This window comes from Paroedura picta, chromosome 6 (assembly GCF_049243985.1).
Source record: "Paroedura picta isolate Pp20150507F chromosome 6, Ppicta_v3.0, whole genome shotgun sequence".
Classification (NCBI taxonomy): domain Eukaryota; kingdom Metazoa; phylum Chordata; class Lepidosauria; order Squamata; family Gekkonidae; genus Paroedura; species Paroedura picta.
Genome location: NC_135374.1, coordinates 120251062 through 120269273, shown reverse-complemented (window position 1 = coordinate 120269273; position 18212 = coordinate 120251062).

The following is an 18212-nucleotide window of genomic DNA, read 5'->3' as shown; positions in this document are numbered from 1 at the left end:
TACAAGCTTCCTTGGCTCCCCATCTCAAAAGGAATTCTATGAGGACATGGTCACTTCCCCCTAGGGTCCCCACCTCCTTCACCTCATCCACCAACTCTTGCCTGTTGGTCAGTATTAAGTCCAGTATGGCTGAACCTCTTGTGGGTTCATCTACCATTTGATAAATGAAATTGTCAGCCAGGCAGGTCAGAAAGTTGCATGACTGAGGACGCTTCGCAGAGTTAGTTTCCCAGCACACATCTGGGAAATTGAAGTCACCCATGATGACAAAATATCCTGCCGCTTGGATATTTTCTCAAGCTGCTCACAAAGTGCAGCATCCACATCCTCCCATTGGTCAGGCGGTCGGTAGCAGACACCAACCACCACACTGTTTGTTTTCCCCTCGCTTATTTTCACCCAGATGCTTTCCACTGTAGATATGCTCTCCTTCACTAGAATTTCCTGACAGGTAAGCCCTTTCCTCACATACAGTGCCACTCCTCCACCTCTTCAATCTATTCTGTTTTTTCTGAACAGTTCATATCCATCCACCATTACATTCCAGTCATGAGAATCATTCCACCAAGTTTCTGTGATGCCCACTAGATCATACCTTTCCATCAGCATGAGAAGTTCCAGCTCTTCCTTTTTATTGCCCATGCTTCGGGCGTTAGTATAAAGACATCTGAATCCTTTTACTTTTGGTTCCCTATGAGCTGGCCTTGCCGGTTGGGCTGCCTCCGATCGTTTTCCTTCCATACACTCCCTATGTTGATCGTCTCCTTCCCCTAGTGGCTTTAGTTTAAAGCTCTCCTGATGAATCTCCCCAGGTTCCTGCCAAACACATTCTTCCCCAGTTTCGATAAGTGCAGTCCATCAGGTGCTAGTAGGCCTTCCTCAAGAAAGCATATCCCATGGTCCCAGAAACCAAATCTCTCCTGCCGGCACCAACTACGCAGCCAGTGATTCACCTCCATTATCTTCCTCTCCCGACGCATTCCTCTTCCCTTAACAGGCAAGATTGAAGAGAATACCACTTGTGCCCCCATTTGCTTGAGCTTCCTCCCCAGATCTTGATAGTCTTTTTTAATAGGAGCGATTGTATTCAGGGACATGTCATTCGTTCCCACATGGACCATCACAAATGGGTAGCGATCCGTAGATTTGAGGAGTTTGGGCAGCCTTTCTGAAACATCTTTAATTTTCGCCCCTGGCAAGCAACACACCTCTCGGGTTAGGGGGTCGGGCCTAGCCACATGGCGATCCATTCCTCTTAGCAGGGAGTCTCCAATTACCAGTACTCTCCTTTTTTTTTTCTTCTCAACTCCATTTCCTTCTGTCCCCGTGGCCTCTTCCCTTTGTCTTAGAGTTTGTTTTGGGACCTCTTCCCTTGTTGACCCTTGCACCTCCTCTGCAAGGGCCTGAAATCTATTCTGGAGCTCCAAAGGCCCCGAGAACTGTCTCGCCCTTCGCCGTTCAGTTTTTTTCCGAACTGCCTGCAGAGGCTCCCTATTGTGGTCAATCTCCTTGTCCTCTTCAGGACTGGTTGTATTCTCTTTATTCCATGTTGCAGAGCTCTGGACTACGAACTCATCCCCTTTCTTACTTTGGGTCAGAGTAATAATTCTGTTTTCTAGTGCCCTAATCTTTTCCTCCAAAAGTCTTACCAGCTTACACTTGGGGCAGCTGTAGTCCATCTTGTCTTCTGGGAGGAAGGCAATCATGTCACACTCACTGCAGATGATGGGATGAGTGTCCTGGAGGTCCATTATAATGTCTAGGCAGTGGAAGTACTAGGGAAATATAATCTACTGATATAATCTACTGATTCTAATTGCTCGGCCAAGAACCCCAGGCTAAGAGCCACAGGCCAAGAGCCCTTTGTCTCTCGCCAAAGGCTCGCGCCTCTGGTGAGGAGTAGCCCTTTTTAATCCTCCCAACAATTACCCAGCAATCACCTCACCCAGGCAGAACAATAGCCTCACCTGGTCAGCAGCAACTCTCCCCAGTAGCTCTCTCCACGTGCTCTCAGTTGTCTGAGCTCTGCCTCTGGTGAGGAGTAGCCCTTTTTAAGCCTCCCAACAATTATCCAGCAATCACCTCACCCAGGCAGAACAATAGCCTCACCTGGTCAGCAGCAACTCTCCCCAGTAGCTCTCTCCACGTGCTCTCAGTTGTCTGAGCTGACAACTGACAGACCAATATTTGGTCTGGTGTGCCTCATCTGCCTCTGATTTGTGCTCGTGCATGGGAACTGGGGCAGTGAAGTTCCCAGTGCGGAAATGGTCTTAGAGAGACTGCAGTGAAGGCTTTACCTTGTACCAACGAGACAGAGCTCCAATGAGGCAGGAACATAGGTGTAAAAAACTTACTGTTTTTAAAACATTTTAAAAACATTCTTATGTTAAAAACATAGGAAGAACTTTACTGGTAAGAACATGCATTCAGATACATCATTCTCGGATTAGCCTGCTCTCTAATCAGGGCTACACAGAAGCATGAAGAAAAAAAACTAGCTCTCACACACCTTGCTCCTTCAGCAGACATAATGCAATGAGGTAAGGGAAAGAACAAAGCCCTCCTTCCTGCCCAGGAGCCAGTGGATATTGCTTCCCTGAAACAAAGAGTCACTGAGAAAATACTCAGGCATGCCTTTGGAACTGGCTGCAATTCTTTCTCCCGCAACCACTGGTGTCTCTGTTGAGCACACAACCAGGAAACTGCAAAGCCCCACAAGGTAGGCCTTTTCCCAATTACATGCTGATTTCATTTCAACATGCCTATTTTTATTTGTCATTCATGTCTTTGTTTCTTTTAACAGTCTGACCACGATAGTTCCATTGTGTCAGATCTTAGAAGCTATGCAGGCTCAGTTCTTGGTAGTACTTGGATGAGAGACTACCAAGGAAGTTCAGGGTAATGCCAAAACCACCTTTGTTTGAAAACCCCATAGTGTCACCATAAGCTGGCTGCAACTTGACAGCACTTTTCACCAGTCCTACTACAGCTTTTGTCCATAAGTTTATCTATAAGAAAAGTGCTGATCTTTCCCCTATTAGACAACTGAAGCCTTGGCTTCAAGAAATGAGCTATAAAACAGTTATATATCAGTTTTCATACCAAATGCTACTTAATGCAGTTGCGTCAAAGTTGATTATTAATTTTCTCCATTTCTGTTCAGAACAGGGAGTGAAGGAAATGATCAAGTGATACATCACATAAACAATTAAAGAACCATCCTCGTGGTGTTCAACAACTGAAGTGATGTAGAGGTTGCAGGGAAAGCGCCGTCCTTGAATTGCTTTTGCCATTAAGTGCCAGACAGTATGACAAACCCAATCCCATTTTGAATGGTATTGAGAAAGCTCTGCTCCATTGCCATTTATCTTTATTATTGTCAGGGAACAGGAGGTGACATGGGATTGATAACAAATACAATGATGGTGCACAGATTACATTAACAATGCTTTCATGGCTCATTGCCTTTGTCCCTGCCCCACACCTCCCCATTAACATGACAGGTTTGGAAATTGTGCAACTCATAGCATTAATTCAGCTTTACTGAATGTTCACTTTTATTTCAGGAAGAGAACTGATCAATCTCCCTTGCTTTGTGTATTCCTTAGAAATAAGTCTTCAGTTGCTCTCCGCCTATGCACTCTGCTACCACCAACTGGCTAGAAATCCCTGGCCCCAAAGAAGTATGTTGGACCTCAACAAGGACCAGAGCTTTCTTTCTCTGTCCTGGCCCCCATTGGTGGAACGAACTCCCTGAAAAGATCAGGGCCCTCCCAGAATTCCGCAGGGCCTGCAAAAGGGCCCTCCACCAGTCATCCGACTGAGCTTAATCCAACCTATGAACTTCCGGCGGTTCCCCTCAAGTCTAACCCTCCATAACCTGAACATTCTGACCTCCCGAGAGGTTCTGTTAAAGTTGTTCTATTGAAATTGTTCAACGAGTTAATTATGGAAACCTGTTAAACTTATATTCACGGTTAGAATTGTTATTGATATATTGTTGTGACTGTTATTAATGTACTAGCTTCAAAGCCTGTTCCTAAGAATGGACCCTGAAAGGGTCCCCTCCCCTGTCCCCTGGCCAGGCAGCTTAAGACGGTTTTGGGCTGCAGCTCGCAGCCAGATCAAGTGGGGCGGGGGCTGGGCAGCTCGTTAGGAGGCCTAGGACAGAGCTCCTTAGCAGGTAGTCAGCTGGCCGGGAGGCCCTCGTCAGCAGGCCCAGCCTAGCAGGGCAAGAGCCCCCATTAGCAAGCCCTCCACCATGATCCTTTGCCCAGGGCCCTCTCCCCTTCTGCTGGCTCCAGGCACTGAGGCATCTGAGAGCAAAGAGGCTAAAGTCCAGGGACAGAGGGCGGGAGCCACAGGGGCAGGGCTAATCAGGACAAAGCTGGCTGCACCCTGATTGGCCCTATTCCAACTTGGACACCCAGACATCCCATCCGCTACGCAGTTTCAGCAATATATAGAGGAACAACAGTGGATAAGGATGATGTTTTATGTATTTCACAATGTGCCCATTTAAAGCCCCCTGGTCCATATGGGAGGGCAGTATAAAAATCTAAGAAAATACATACATACATACATACATACATACATACATACATAATACATACATAATACATACATACATACATACATACATACATACATACATACATACATACATACATACATACATACATACATACATACATACATACATACATACATACTATTAACTAGAGGGGGTGTTTAGTCATGCTAGACTGGTAACATGGTCCATGTTCTCCCTAACCCTGGACAGGGGCTGTTCCCCTTTAAATATACAGTAAGGATCCTTTTGCATAAGATAATGCAAACATTGCTAAAACATCTCATTGCCTAAATCCCAGGGAATATTGGCTGTATATTTCAATTACAGCATGTCATTTCAACTTTTCAATGAAAAGGTTGATAATGGTTTGGTTATAATATAGCATCGCTGAAGCGAATCTTGGTGGAACATTTCCCATAGCATTATGCTTTTCAAGCAGGGAAAATGAATTGCTCGCTGCTTATTTTGATAATGTTCTATGGTGTTGGATTGGCAATTGTAGTACATAAACAAGCAGGAGTGAACAATGTAAGGAAAGAACAGGGTTTTGTTGGATCAGACCTGTGGTCCATCGTGTCCGGTGTCCTGTTTTACAGAGGCCAATCAGTTACCCTGAAGTGCTAGCAAACAGGCAGTGATGGTGAAAATTTCCATCCACTCGTAGTTGACTAATGGTAACCCATGCTCTGTAAATACTGGTATGGGCTGATACACCCCGTTACGCGACAAAGAAAAATGAAACAGCATTTACTTTCCAGAATGAGACCCATGGGTGAGCAAATCTGTGAAAATCATTTGAAGAGCCAAGAAAAATCAACAATGGTCTTAGTCCTGGTTTCAAAGGGATGAAATAATCCTCCTTTAATAGTTCCCTTATATTCCCTTTAGTTTCGTTTTGAGAATATGTAAAAACTTTTTGCCTTCTGCTAGACCTTTCAGAGCTGAAATCAACTTCACTTTTTACAAAAAAAAGTGCTTGTTCTCCGGGGAGGGCGGTATCTATCTATCTATCTATCTATCTATCTATCTATCTATCTATCTATCTATCTATCTATCTATCTATCTATCTATCTATCTATCTATCTATCTATCTATCTATCTATCTATCTATCTATCTATCTATCTATCTATCTATCTATCTATCTATCTATCTATCTATCTATCTATCTATCTATCTATCTATCTATGTGTATGTATATGTATATGTATATGTATCTATATCTATATCTAAATATATCTATATCAATATGTATATGTATATATATGTATTATATGTATTATATATATACTAGCAATCAAGCCCACTGCAGCTTAATGCAGCGGGCGCTAGACGACGGAGCTCCCATGCCGGCTTCGGAGGCGCCCGGGCGAAGGGGGACACACGCCGCCCCCGAGACAGGCGCGCCTCGCCCGGGGAGAGCGCCCCCTCAGAGCCCCTCGAATTAAGCTGGGGGGAGGGGGCGGGAGCGGGTGTGGGGGGGAAATCCCTGCTCTGCTCCCCTTCCCTTCCCATCTCATCCGTGGCCGCCGCCGCCTCTCCTCCGTTCGCTCTCTCGGCCGCCCACTGCCGCCTCTCTTACCCACAGAGTGCATGAGCCGGTGCCGCCAGGAGTCGAGTTCGCGGCGGACGCCCCTGCGCTCCGCCGTGCAGCGGGGGCTCAGGCACTGCGAGGGCGCGGGAGCCGCGGTGGCCATTCTGTCTGTTCCCTTTTCCATCTGACCTCACGGCCGCGCGCGCGACGCCCCGCCCACCACGCCGAAACGGGTCCCTCAGTGGCCGAGGCGAGTGGGGTGCTCGCCGCCGCCTTTTCCACGGCTGGGGAGAAAAGGAGGCTGAGGCCGGGCGGCGGCAGCGGGTGCTCGGTACGGGCGGCGAGACACATTGGCGAACACATTGTAAGGAAGGGCTCCCCTGGGGGACGACGAAACCCAGAACGCTCCGCGCCGCATTCATGGGCCGCCTGCACGCTTAACTAACGGCGATGCATGCTGGGAGTAGTAGTTTCCGGGGCTTCCGCTCGGGCAAGTTCTCCGAAGGAGGGAAATTTCCTAGGTAGGGCTTTTTTTGTGGCGCGGCGCGAGGGGGGTGGTGTAAAGGAAAATTAACTAATTAAGAGCTACAGAGAGGTTGTTAGGCAGGGAGCCCCTGGTAGCCGCGCTCTGCGCGGCTGCTGGCGGTTCCCTTTGCGGGCGGGCTGAAGTGGCGAGAGGCGCTTTGCGCCTCTCGACGCTTCAGCCCACCGGGCAGGAAGTCCCCGGCAGCCGCGCTCTGTGCGGCTGCCAGGGGCTTCCTTGCTGGCAGCCTGATGCGTCGGAGGCGCTTCGCGCCTCTCGACACGTCAGGCCGCCCTCAAGTAAGCAACTGCGAGCCGCGCTCTGCACGGCTCGCAGTTCCTTCCTTCAGCAGGTTAGGACTCGGCCAGGCCAATCGGCAGGCGCTTCGCGCCTGCCGATTGGCCCGGCCGATGGTCTGTCAGGAGGAAGGGGCCAATCCGGCCCCTTCCTCATCACGGACAAAGCCCTCCGCCTGAGGGCTTAGCGAATTATTTAGGCGTGTTAAGGATATATATATATATATATATATATATATATATATATATATATATATATATATATATATATATATATATATATATATATATAATCATAGAATCATAGAGTTGGAAGGGGCCATACAGGATTAGCCCTAAGCATCCTAAAGCATCCAAGAAAAGTGTGTATCCAACCTTTGCTTGAAGACTTCCAGTGAGGGGGAGCTCACCACCTCCTTAGGCAGCCTATTCCACTGCTGAACTACTCTGACTGTGAAAAACTTTTTCCTGATATCTAGCCTATATCGTTGTACTTGAAGTTTAAACCCATTACTGCGTGTCCTCTCCTCTGCAGCCAGCAGAAACAGCATCCTGCCCTCCTCCAAGTGACAACCTTTCAAATACTTAAAGAGGGCTATCATGTCCCCCCTCAACCTCCTTTTCTCCAGGCTGAACATTCCCAAGTCCCTCAACCTATCTTCATAGGGCTTGGTCCCTTGGCCCCAGATCATCTTCGTCGCTCTCCTCTGTACCCTTTCAATTTTATCTACGTCCTTCTTGAAGTGAGGCCTCCAGAACTGCACACAGTACTCCAGGTGTGGTCTGACCAGTGCCGTATACAATGGGACTATGACATCTTGTGATTTTGATGTGATGCCTCTGTTGATACAGCCCAAAATGGCATTTGCCTTTTTTACCGCTGCATCACACTGCCTGCTCATGTTTAGTTGACAATCCACAAGTACCCCAAGGTCTCGTTCACACACAGTGCTACCTAGAAGCGTATCCCCCATCCAGTAGGCATGCTTCTCATTTTTCTGACCCAGATGCAGAACTTTACACTTATCTTTATTAAATTGCATCTTGTTCTCATTTGCCCATTTTTCCATTGTGTTCAGATCTCGTTGAACTCTGTCACTATCTTCTGGAGTATTTGCCAGTCCTCCCAATTTGGTGTCATCTGCGAACTTGATGAGTAGTCCCTCCACCCCCTCATCTAGATCATTAATAAATATGTTAAAAAGTACCGGGCCGAGCACCGAACCCTGAGGTACCCCGCTACTCACCTCTCTCCAGTCTGATGAAACACCATTGACAACAACTCTTTGAGTGCGGTTCTCTAACCAATTCCCTATCCACCTAACTATCTGAAAATCCAGATTGCAGTCCTTCAACCTATCCATCAGAACATCATGGGGAACCTTGTCAAAAGCTTTACTAAAATCCAAGTAAATGACATCAACCGAATTTCCCCGATCCAGCAAACCTGTTACTTGGTCAAAAAAGGAAACTAGGTTGGTCTGGCAGGACCTGTTGGAGACAAATCCATGCTGAATCCATATATATAAATAATAAATCCATATATATATATATATATATATATATATATATATATATATATATATATATATATATATATATATATATATATATATAGGTTGTTTAAATGTAGGCAAGTACTCTCTAAGGCATGGACACTAAGAAAAATCTGGACCACTTTGGCTTCAGAAGAAGCTGCTTTGGAAGAAGCCACTTCGGTCCTCCTCAGAGATCTCCGAAGCTTTAGAGATCTCCAAAGTGCTTTGGAGCCCATTAAAGTCAATGATGCCATTGACTATAATGGGGATTTTCAGGTTTCTGCCTTTCCTGTGCCCTACTGGGGTGGAGGTTTAATTAGCAGGGCCCAAACTTTCCGGGTAGCTTCAGGAGGCTCTTCTACGACTCCCCTCCAGGTTTCAAAAAGTTTGGACCAGGGGATCCAATTCTAGGAGCTCCTAAAGAGGGTGCCCCGATCCTCCCCATTATATCCTATGATGAGAAAACAACATAGGACATAATGGGCCATTACTTTCAAATAGGCTTGTGCACAGTGGTCCCAATCTGGACTGCTTCTGCTTTGGCCGAGGCCGCCTCGGGCCACCTCAGGCTTGGCTGGAGCAGCCGAAGCATTTTGATGCCAATGAAAGTCAATGGCACCATTGACTTTCATTGGAATACCTGCCTCCCCGACTTTCCTGGGCTTGGGGGGATGTGGGTGTAAGTTACACCCCTCAAACTACTAGGGTAGCTCAGGGAGGCTCTTCCCTGACTCCCCTCCTATTTTCAAAAAGATTGGACCAAGGGGTCCAATTCTAGGGGCTTGAAAAGAGAGTTCCCTCATCCACCCCATTATATCCAATGGGACAGACCCTCAAGCAGCAGGCCTGCTGTACATCACTGCAATAGTGTGTTTTGAGAAGCTGGCTGTTCTATTGCTCAGGTGACTTTGACCTGACCTGGTCAACCCAGGTTAGCCTGATTCTTGTCAGCTCTCAAAAAGCTAAGCCTGGTTGGCTCTAATCAGAACTTGGATGGGAGGCCACCAAGGAAGTTCAGGGTTATTAAAGAGAGGCAGGCAGTGGTAAACCACCTCTGTGCATTTCTTGCCTTGAAAACCTGAAGATATTCTACACTGTTTTCCATTTTGATTCTGGGCAGAATTAAAGGAGCTGGTCTTGACTTCAAAGACCTATATGGTTTGGAAACAACATTACCTGAAGGACTGCCTTATGAATCCCTTATGAACCTGCTTAATCATTACAGTCATGTTATCAACCCGTACTTCCATTTCTCTTGCAATCTGAGGTTAGATGAGTGGCAGTTCGAAAGAGGCTCTTCTTGATCATGGCACAAACTCCAGAACTCTCTCCCCAGGAAGATTCATCTGTCCCCTTCTGTTGCTGTCTTCTGCCAGAGCGTGAAGAAGCTTTTTGCTTCATTTGCCATTTCCTCAATGATCCCTTTTTCCAAACCAATGCTTTAAAAAAATGTTTTGTATGTAACTGTTTTGCATATATTTTAAATCCTGCACATGTTTTTAGTGAAGGGACTTGTGTTCGTTGATATGTGATCTGAAAACAATCGAGAATAACTTCTTTCCCCGACAATGGCTCCAAGTGATCTATGTGATAAGATAACAAGGCATAGATCACAGTGACCGTTTACACACTGGGGATTTCACTGCCTCAGCTCCCATGCAGAAGCACAAATTGGGGGTGGATGAGGTGCACCAGGCCAAATGCTCCCCTGTATGGGTGCAAGAAGAGGTGGGGCAACCTGCCACAACTATAACTCCAGCCTGCAGCCTGGCATTAAACCTCCAGTGCATAAACAGTCACTGAAATCTAAATAGAACACCAAGAAGTGTTCTCATTGCCGAAACAGAGGGAAGTTCTGCCCTCCAAAGATTGACACCCCCCCCCCCAGTACAAATGAGCTGGGGACTGCTGAAAGTTAAAAAATGTTTTATTGATTTATACTTTTTTTTTTATCATGTGACTGTTATTGAACTATGTGGTTACCTGCCCTTAACTACCCAGGAAGGGCGGGCTACAAAAATAATTAATTCATTTTATTTAGCATTTTTAAAAAGGAAAAATGCAAACATTGGAGTCATACCTGGCTTTCAGAAAGTACCAGTTGTTTACTAAAGGCACCACCATTGGTGGCTACCCAACTACCTTCAAGGCCATACGCGGTCATGGCCCAGTGTACCTGAGGGACCGCCTCCCCGCCTATGCCCCCAAAAGAGCTCTGTGCTCTACTGCCACCAACCAGCTAAGGATCCCTGGCCCTAAAGAAGTCCGTCTGGCCCCCACCTAGTGGAACGAGCTCCCAGAGGAGATCAGGGCCCTGACGGAGCTTAAACAGTTCCGCAGGGCCTGCAAAAAGGAGCTCCTCCACCAGGCATTTGGCTGAGACCAGACGTAATCAACAGCAACCAAAGGGCCCCTGCTCCCCCCCCACCCTCCCCCTCAGAATTCAATCAATAAGCCACTCCCCTCAGAGTCACATCAACAAGCCCTGGACCTGTTTGTATTACTATATTATTATACAGTTATATTGTGCTGTTATTTTGGTTACAATTATTAGTTATCAGTTATACATGTTTTACAGACTGTTTTATGTATTGTTCTTTGTTATGATGTAAACCGCCCTGAGCCTCTGGGGAGGGCGGTATAGAAGTATGATAAATAAATAAATAAAATAAATAAACTATGTGGTGTTTTCCCCCCATTATATGAGGGCTCCGATGAAGGTGCCACAGGTGGCCAGGTTGAAGTTCAAACAGCAAAAAATCTAATCTAGAAGCCATGGATCATTTCTAGTTTATCTTCAACCTTTAGAATTGAATGCCTGTCTTAAAAAAAAAAATCCTTGAGTACTTTTCTCCAGTTTTTCTCCCTTGATGTTATTTTCCTTGCACAGCCTCAGTGATTTATTGGCTTTAAATTGCCCTGGCTTATTTATCATTTCGGCCTTATGACCTTGAAATAATCCAAGATCATGAATACAAGATCAGTAATAGATGGCAACATCAAGTTGCTTTTTAATGGTGCACTTAGTAAAAAAATAATTACACCTTTGGCTTGATGTAGTCTTCTGCCTTCATAGGTAGATCTATTTGGGTTTGAAAGTCTCCATTTTCTTAATTTTTAAAAAGTGATACCAGTAGCTTCTTCTTGAAACAAAAACTCACTTGCTTTCCATGAGGTCTTTTTATTATCTTTAGATTTGAGTTATTATTCTCAACTTTCAAGAAACATTGGCTCAAGCTCACAATGTGTGCTCTCCTCTGCTATTCAAATTATCTCCCACATCGGTATCATGTATCAACATGAAGGATTCTAAGATATTGCCATGTGCCTTTGCTGGTGAGATTTAACATGCTACCCATCTCCACTCTTGAAGTAGGATATAAAATTATCCCATCTAATTGTAGATTTTGACCTGCTCATGCATTTGAACTTGGATCTGAATGGCAGTAAATAAAACTTGTTTTTGTTGTTGACCTACTCTGCTAACTTGATTGAAACATTGGTTCACATGCTATTGACCTGTGTTGGTTGATTTTTTAAAAAGGCCTGTTCTCTGAGCTGTTCTCTTGAAATCTTACTGGCAGAGGTTGACCAAAGATTACTGTATCTGTGGCTAGGTTTCTGTTCTCTGAAATGAAAATATGGGCCAAGTTAATGTCCTGTGTATAGTCTACTCAGATTCTAACCCTTAAACCGTTAGATATGATGAATGGTGGTGGAAAGTGGCATCAAGTTACAGCTGACTTATGGAAACCCTATTCATTTTACAAGGTAAGAAATGTTCAGAAGTAATTTGTTAATGCCTATCTTGCATAACGACTCTGGGCTTCCTTAGTGACCTCCCATCTAAGCACTAAGCAGGACCAATTTTGCTTACTTTCCAGGATATAAGAAGATTGGGCTAGCGTCAGAGTGTGCTGAGATTATACACAGATAATTTTATAATAGTGGACTTTTTTCTGGTTCTGAATGACCTCTGGGTTATTATCTTTAGAAGTTGCTCTTCCTTTAAAAAGCTTCTGAAGGGGTTTCTAGTGGTCTTCCATCTAGAGAGACAAATAAGAACTTTTTAATATACCGTATTTGCCAGCGTATAAGATGACTGGGCATATAAGTCGACCCCCCAACATTTCCATTCAAAATATAGAGTTTGTTACATTACATTACAGTACCTGTCATTGTCACCATTGTACGGCCACAGCGCGAGCACAGCGCCTCCGGCCCGCCCCTGCATCTCCCTGTGACCAGCACTAGTGCACAAGTGCACATGTGCGAGCTCTGCGTAGACAAGGGGTGGGCCGGAGCGCCACTGCTTCCCGTCGAGCAGAACGGGCCGGTCACACCACAAAGGCTGGCACCCCTGTCATGCTGCTGATGCTCGCCGCAGCCACACTGGATACCATGCAACACTGGATGGTATGTAGAATGAGGTGGGCGGGCATCGGGAGGTCGCTATGGGCAGCTAGGTCTATCCCAACTGAAGTTCATCCGGCGTATAGGACGACCCCCCCACTTGGAGGCATGTTTTTCAGGGGGGGAAAGTAGTCTTATACGCCAGCAAATACTGTATATCCCCTGCTTTTCACTATCTGAACAGCCCTGAGAAAACTGTAACTGGTAACAACAAGGTCGCCCAGCATGTGGAGAAGTGGGGAAACTACCCTGATTCTCCAGATTAGAGGCTGCCACTCTTAACCACTACACCATGCTGCTTCTCTAGTTATCCATTCAAGGGCTGAGAAGGCAACACTGACAGAGGATCCCAGAACATTCTCTGGAATCTCAGCTTTGGATGGACCATTGTCATAGAATCATAGAATCATAGGGTTGGAAAGGACGTCCTGGGTTATCTAGTCCAACCCCCTGCACTGTGCAGGACACTTACAACCCTATCGCTCCTCCACTGTAATCTGCCACCCCCTTGAACCTTCATAGAACCAGCCTTTCCTTCAGATGGCTATCTAGCCTCTGTTTAGAAATTTCCAAAGACAGAGAACCCACCACCTCCTGAGGAAGCCTGTTGCACTGAGAAACTGCTCTAACTGTCAGGAACTTTTCAGGATGTTTAGATGGAATTTCTTTTGAATTAATTTCATCCATACAATACAATACAAAACCCTTAATGGCATTCATGGTATAAAAGTATACAAATCGGTTCTGTAATACAAGTCTAAAAAACTATGAGGAAAGTTACAGCAGGCAAGGGAGCAGCAAATACAAAAAGATGAAGCCAGTGACGTTTACTTCTTTACCCTATGGGTCATTACTATAGATATAATTTCATCCAATTGGTTCTGGTCCATCCCTCCGGGACAAGAGAGAACAACTCTGCCAAAGGAGACTTGTATAATGCAGAGTTAAGATCTTCTTTCTCCTACATCAAAACCACAGGGTGTTAGGTTACATAGGAATATCTATTGCTGGATCATAGTTCATGACAAGAACCTGCTGAGATATTTGGCTGGATATATTGAAATTCTTTTTGCCTCTCTAAAATCCCCTCGTGATTTTTCTGAGGCATCTGTCAATGGTGTGTAACCTGTAGGAGAATCCTGTGGAGAGTTACTCCATTCATTAATGTCATCTGCTTGGCTCACAGCTAGTTACTTTTCTAGGAATTCCATTCCTAGAGTTGAATTGATCATGTATGGTCATAGGATGTAACAATATAAAACATTAACAGTATAAAATAAATTCATAATATGAATCATGCCCTACGTAGCACTGATATCCTGAGCTTAGATTCTCTCCTCTGCCTCTGGGTGGGTAGGCAAATGACAATTTTATATAAGGAAAATGGTTTCAAATGAACTCTCCTCAGCCTTCTCTTCCTTAAGAGCAATTGTGACTTACCAGGGTTACTTTTTTTTAAAAAAGGTTACTGTTTTGGAAGGTTATTAGGAATTGTTAATGATTATTATCACAGTTTGTGAGTTTGGAGCATGGAGCAGATCTGTTTTGGGGCTGGCTGAGCTTTTGCACTGACCTCCCCATTATAAAGGGCCCCCATAAGGGGCTGTGAGGAAGCAGAGCTGGGTGGCCTGACTCATGGAGTGTCGGCCTTGAGGGTAGCTCACATTTCTGGGTGGCAGGGGGGAACTCGACAGAAGATGATGCCCAGCAGGTTCCCCACCCTGTAGCCTCCTCCTCTGGGGTCAGCAGGCCATCCTGGCAGGATCATTGGTGGTACCCAAGACAGGAGCCTGATGATAAGATGGCTTCCTTGTGGTCCGCTAACTGTAAAAGGGCAGGATCCTTTCCCTCAGTTCTTGAATAATAGCGGTGGCCAAATTCATACAAAATATTGAGGTACAAACAATATTCCCCTGCTAAGCAAAGTTATTTGAACTTGGAACCTCATTATCCTACAAATACATAAGCCTCCAAAGTGAGAACTCTGAAACTGGTTAATATATTTGTAGAATGTAGACTATCAAAAGGCATGTTTTTGATTAACATAACCTGGCTTTAGTTTTACAGAACTGTTACAATAAAGACAATTAAGAGTGGGGGGAGACCTTCTTTGCTATTTTAAATAAGATTTTAATGAAATTTAGCTCGATTCTACATACCTCCCCTGGTAAGTGTTTAGACTGATAGGGACAAATCCTGATTTTATGATAAGTAGAATTGTTAAGCACTGGGAAATCTAGGGCTGCTAAACAGAGTCAGGCAGTAGCAAACTACCTCTGAATGTATTTTGCCTTGAAAAACCTGATAGGGATTCATAAACTGGATCCAATGACCAAAAAAGAGAGAAAAACATGAGTGGGTGTTGAGTATGTGAATCTGCCGAGGACTGAGCTTGAGGTCTGAGACAGAATCCAAGCAGACAGATAACTGACCAATCAGTTTAAACCAATCAATGCTAATTTGGCCAATGTCACATATGGGTAGGGAGACATATTGTCTGCTTTGTGTATATCAGTTGGGGTTTTCTGAAGGGTTTCTCAGTCCTAGTCTCCTGCCACAACATGTACTCACTGCTGAGATCAACAGTAAAGAGCTGTTCATTTGCCCAATGGCCTGGCATTATTCCAACAAACCCACATGTTTTACAGGGCAGCCCCTTCCGCAGCTTTTATAGCTATGTGATGTATCACCTTTTTTTTAAAGTTAAACTCCTTTATTTCCCCCGAGATGTCGCAGAGGACGGTGCTTGGCCCGGTACTTTTTAACATATTTATTAATGATCTAGATGAGGGGGTGGAGGGACTACTCATCAAGTTTGCGGATGACACCAAATTGGGAGGACTGGCAAATACTCCGGAAGATAGAGACAGAGTTCAACAAGATCTAAACACAATGGAAAAATTGGCAAATGAGAACAAGATGCAATTTAATAAAGATAAGTGTAAAGTTCTGCATCTGGGTCAGAAAAATGAAAAGCATGTCTACTGGATGGGGGATATGCTTCTAGGTAACACTGTGTATGAATGAGACCTTGGGGTACTTGTGGATTGTAAACTAAACATGAGCAGCCAGTGTGAAGCAGCGGTAAAATAGGTAAATGCCATTTTGGGCTGTATCAACAGGGGCATCACATCAAAATCACAAGATGTCATAGTCCCATTGTATACAGCACTGGTCAGACCACACCTGGAGTACTGTGTGCAGTTCTGGAGGCCTCACTTCAAGAAGGACGTAGATAAAATTGAAAGGATACAGAGGAGACCGACGAAGATGATCTGGGGCCAAGGGACCAAACCCTATGAAGATAGGTTGAGGGACTTGGGAATGTTCAGCCTGGAGAAAAGGAGGTTGAGAGGGGACATGATAGCCCTCTTTAAGTATTTGAAAGGTTGTCACTTGGAGGAGTGCAGGATGCTGTTTCCGTTGGCTGCAGAGGAGAGGACACGCAGTAATGGGTTTAAACTTCAAGTACAACGATATAGGCTAGATATCAGGAAAAAAACTTTCACAGTCAGAGTAGTTCAGCAGTGGAATAGGCTGCCTAAGGAGGTGGTGAGCTCCCCCTCACTGGCAGTCTTCAAGCAAAGGTTGGATACACACTTTTCTTGGATGCTAGTTTAGGATGCTTAGGGCTGATCCTGCGTTGAGCAGGGGGTTGGACTAGATGGCCTGTATGGCCCCTTCCAACTCTATGATTCTATGAGAAATTCCACATGAAGGGGAATAATAACCCAATTTGTTATCTGTTTGTTTACCTTATTTATACATCACTTTTCTCATTGATGAAGACCTTAAGTTGCTTACAACCTTTTCCTCCCCTCTATTTGTTTCCCTCACAACCAGGTGAGGTAAGTTGTGCTGAGAGTGCTTGACTGCCCCATGGCCACCCAGCAAGTTTATATAACAGTGGATATTCTAATCTGGGTCTCCCAAATCCTAGTTTAATACTCTAACCACTACACCATCCTGCCTCTAACGCAAAATCCATTGTCAATCTCAGTTGTGTGTGACCCCATTCTTTCTTCCCATATAACATCACAAGTTACAGTAAAATGTTCTGGGTTTCCCTCAAAATACCTCAGAAGGATCCCTTCAGGTTGATGTGACATTTCAGCAGAATTTATGATAACTGTCATTGTCAAGGGGCAATTCTTTCCTTATTTACCTTATGACCTTAATGTGAAGGTTAGAACTTGCCGTAGCAGGCTAAACAGGAGCATCATGAACATTTCTATAAATTAAAAGGCATAATCAAAATGAACATGTGTTTGGACTACATTAGGAATGCATCAAAGAAAGAAAGAAAGAAAGAAAGAAAGAAAGAAAGAAAGAAAGAAAGAAAGAAAGAAAGAAAGAAAGAAAACCTCCTAATAAACATATGCTTACACAAAACCGTACACATACACAAAAATATTTCTATCAGGCAAGAGAATTGTAGGGCAGGTTGTGATGCAATTGGGAGATGATGTTGGAGAAGGGTGTTTCTATGTAAACTTCCCCTAAAAGTACAAAGGGGTGTGGCCACTAACAGAAATAGATGAGTCTCCGGAGGAGGGAGATCCAGAGATTTGGTACCACAACCAGGCTTTGTTTCAGTGACTGGACACTACTCTGCTATCAGATTTCTGCTTATTTCTGGATTTCTGTGACCTAGCACTTGTTAACTTCATTGTCTTGGCTGACATTTTTCTCATGTCCTCTGTCCAGGTGTCACTCATCAATGGGAAGTTTTATTTTCAGAGACCCAGATGGAGAGCAGAGAGTGTATTTGTAAGGCAACTGAGACATCTGTCGTGAGTGACAGGTTTTTGCTGATTAACTTCAGTCAACAGAAATGGAAGTGGGGGGAAAGTAGGCAACCAAAAGGGAGTGTTAGCTACAAGAGATGGTGTCCACTGTTCTAAATCCATATACACAGTTGGAAACCTGGGGCTGCAGATGAGCAGCTGGAAATGTAAACATCTAAGAAGAGTTTGATTCAGGTGAGTCACCATGTTGATCTGAAGCAGCATAACAAAATTTGAGTCCAGGGTCACCTTTAAGATGAAATTTTTAAAATTCTATTCAAGGTATAGGCTTTTGTGTGCATGCACACTTCTTCAGGTTCAGATTCAGGTCAGATGTTGTATTGGAAGAAGTGTGCTTGCACATGAAAGCTTATACCTTGAATAAAAAATTGTTGGTTTTGAAGATGCCCCTGGACTCAAACTTTGTTCTACTTAAGTAAAGTCTTCAGATTCAGGATTGAGGATTATGTGAACATTTATTTAGGTATGCATAGCCTTCCTTTTCTTCCCACTGAGGACTCAAATTGGTTTCCCAATATAATTTAAACAA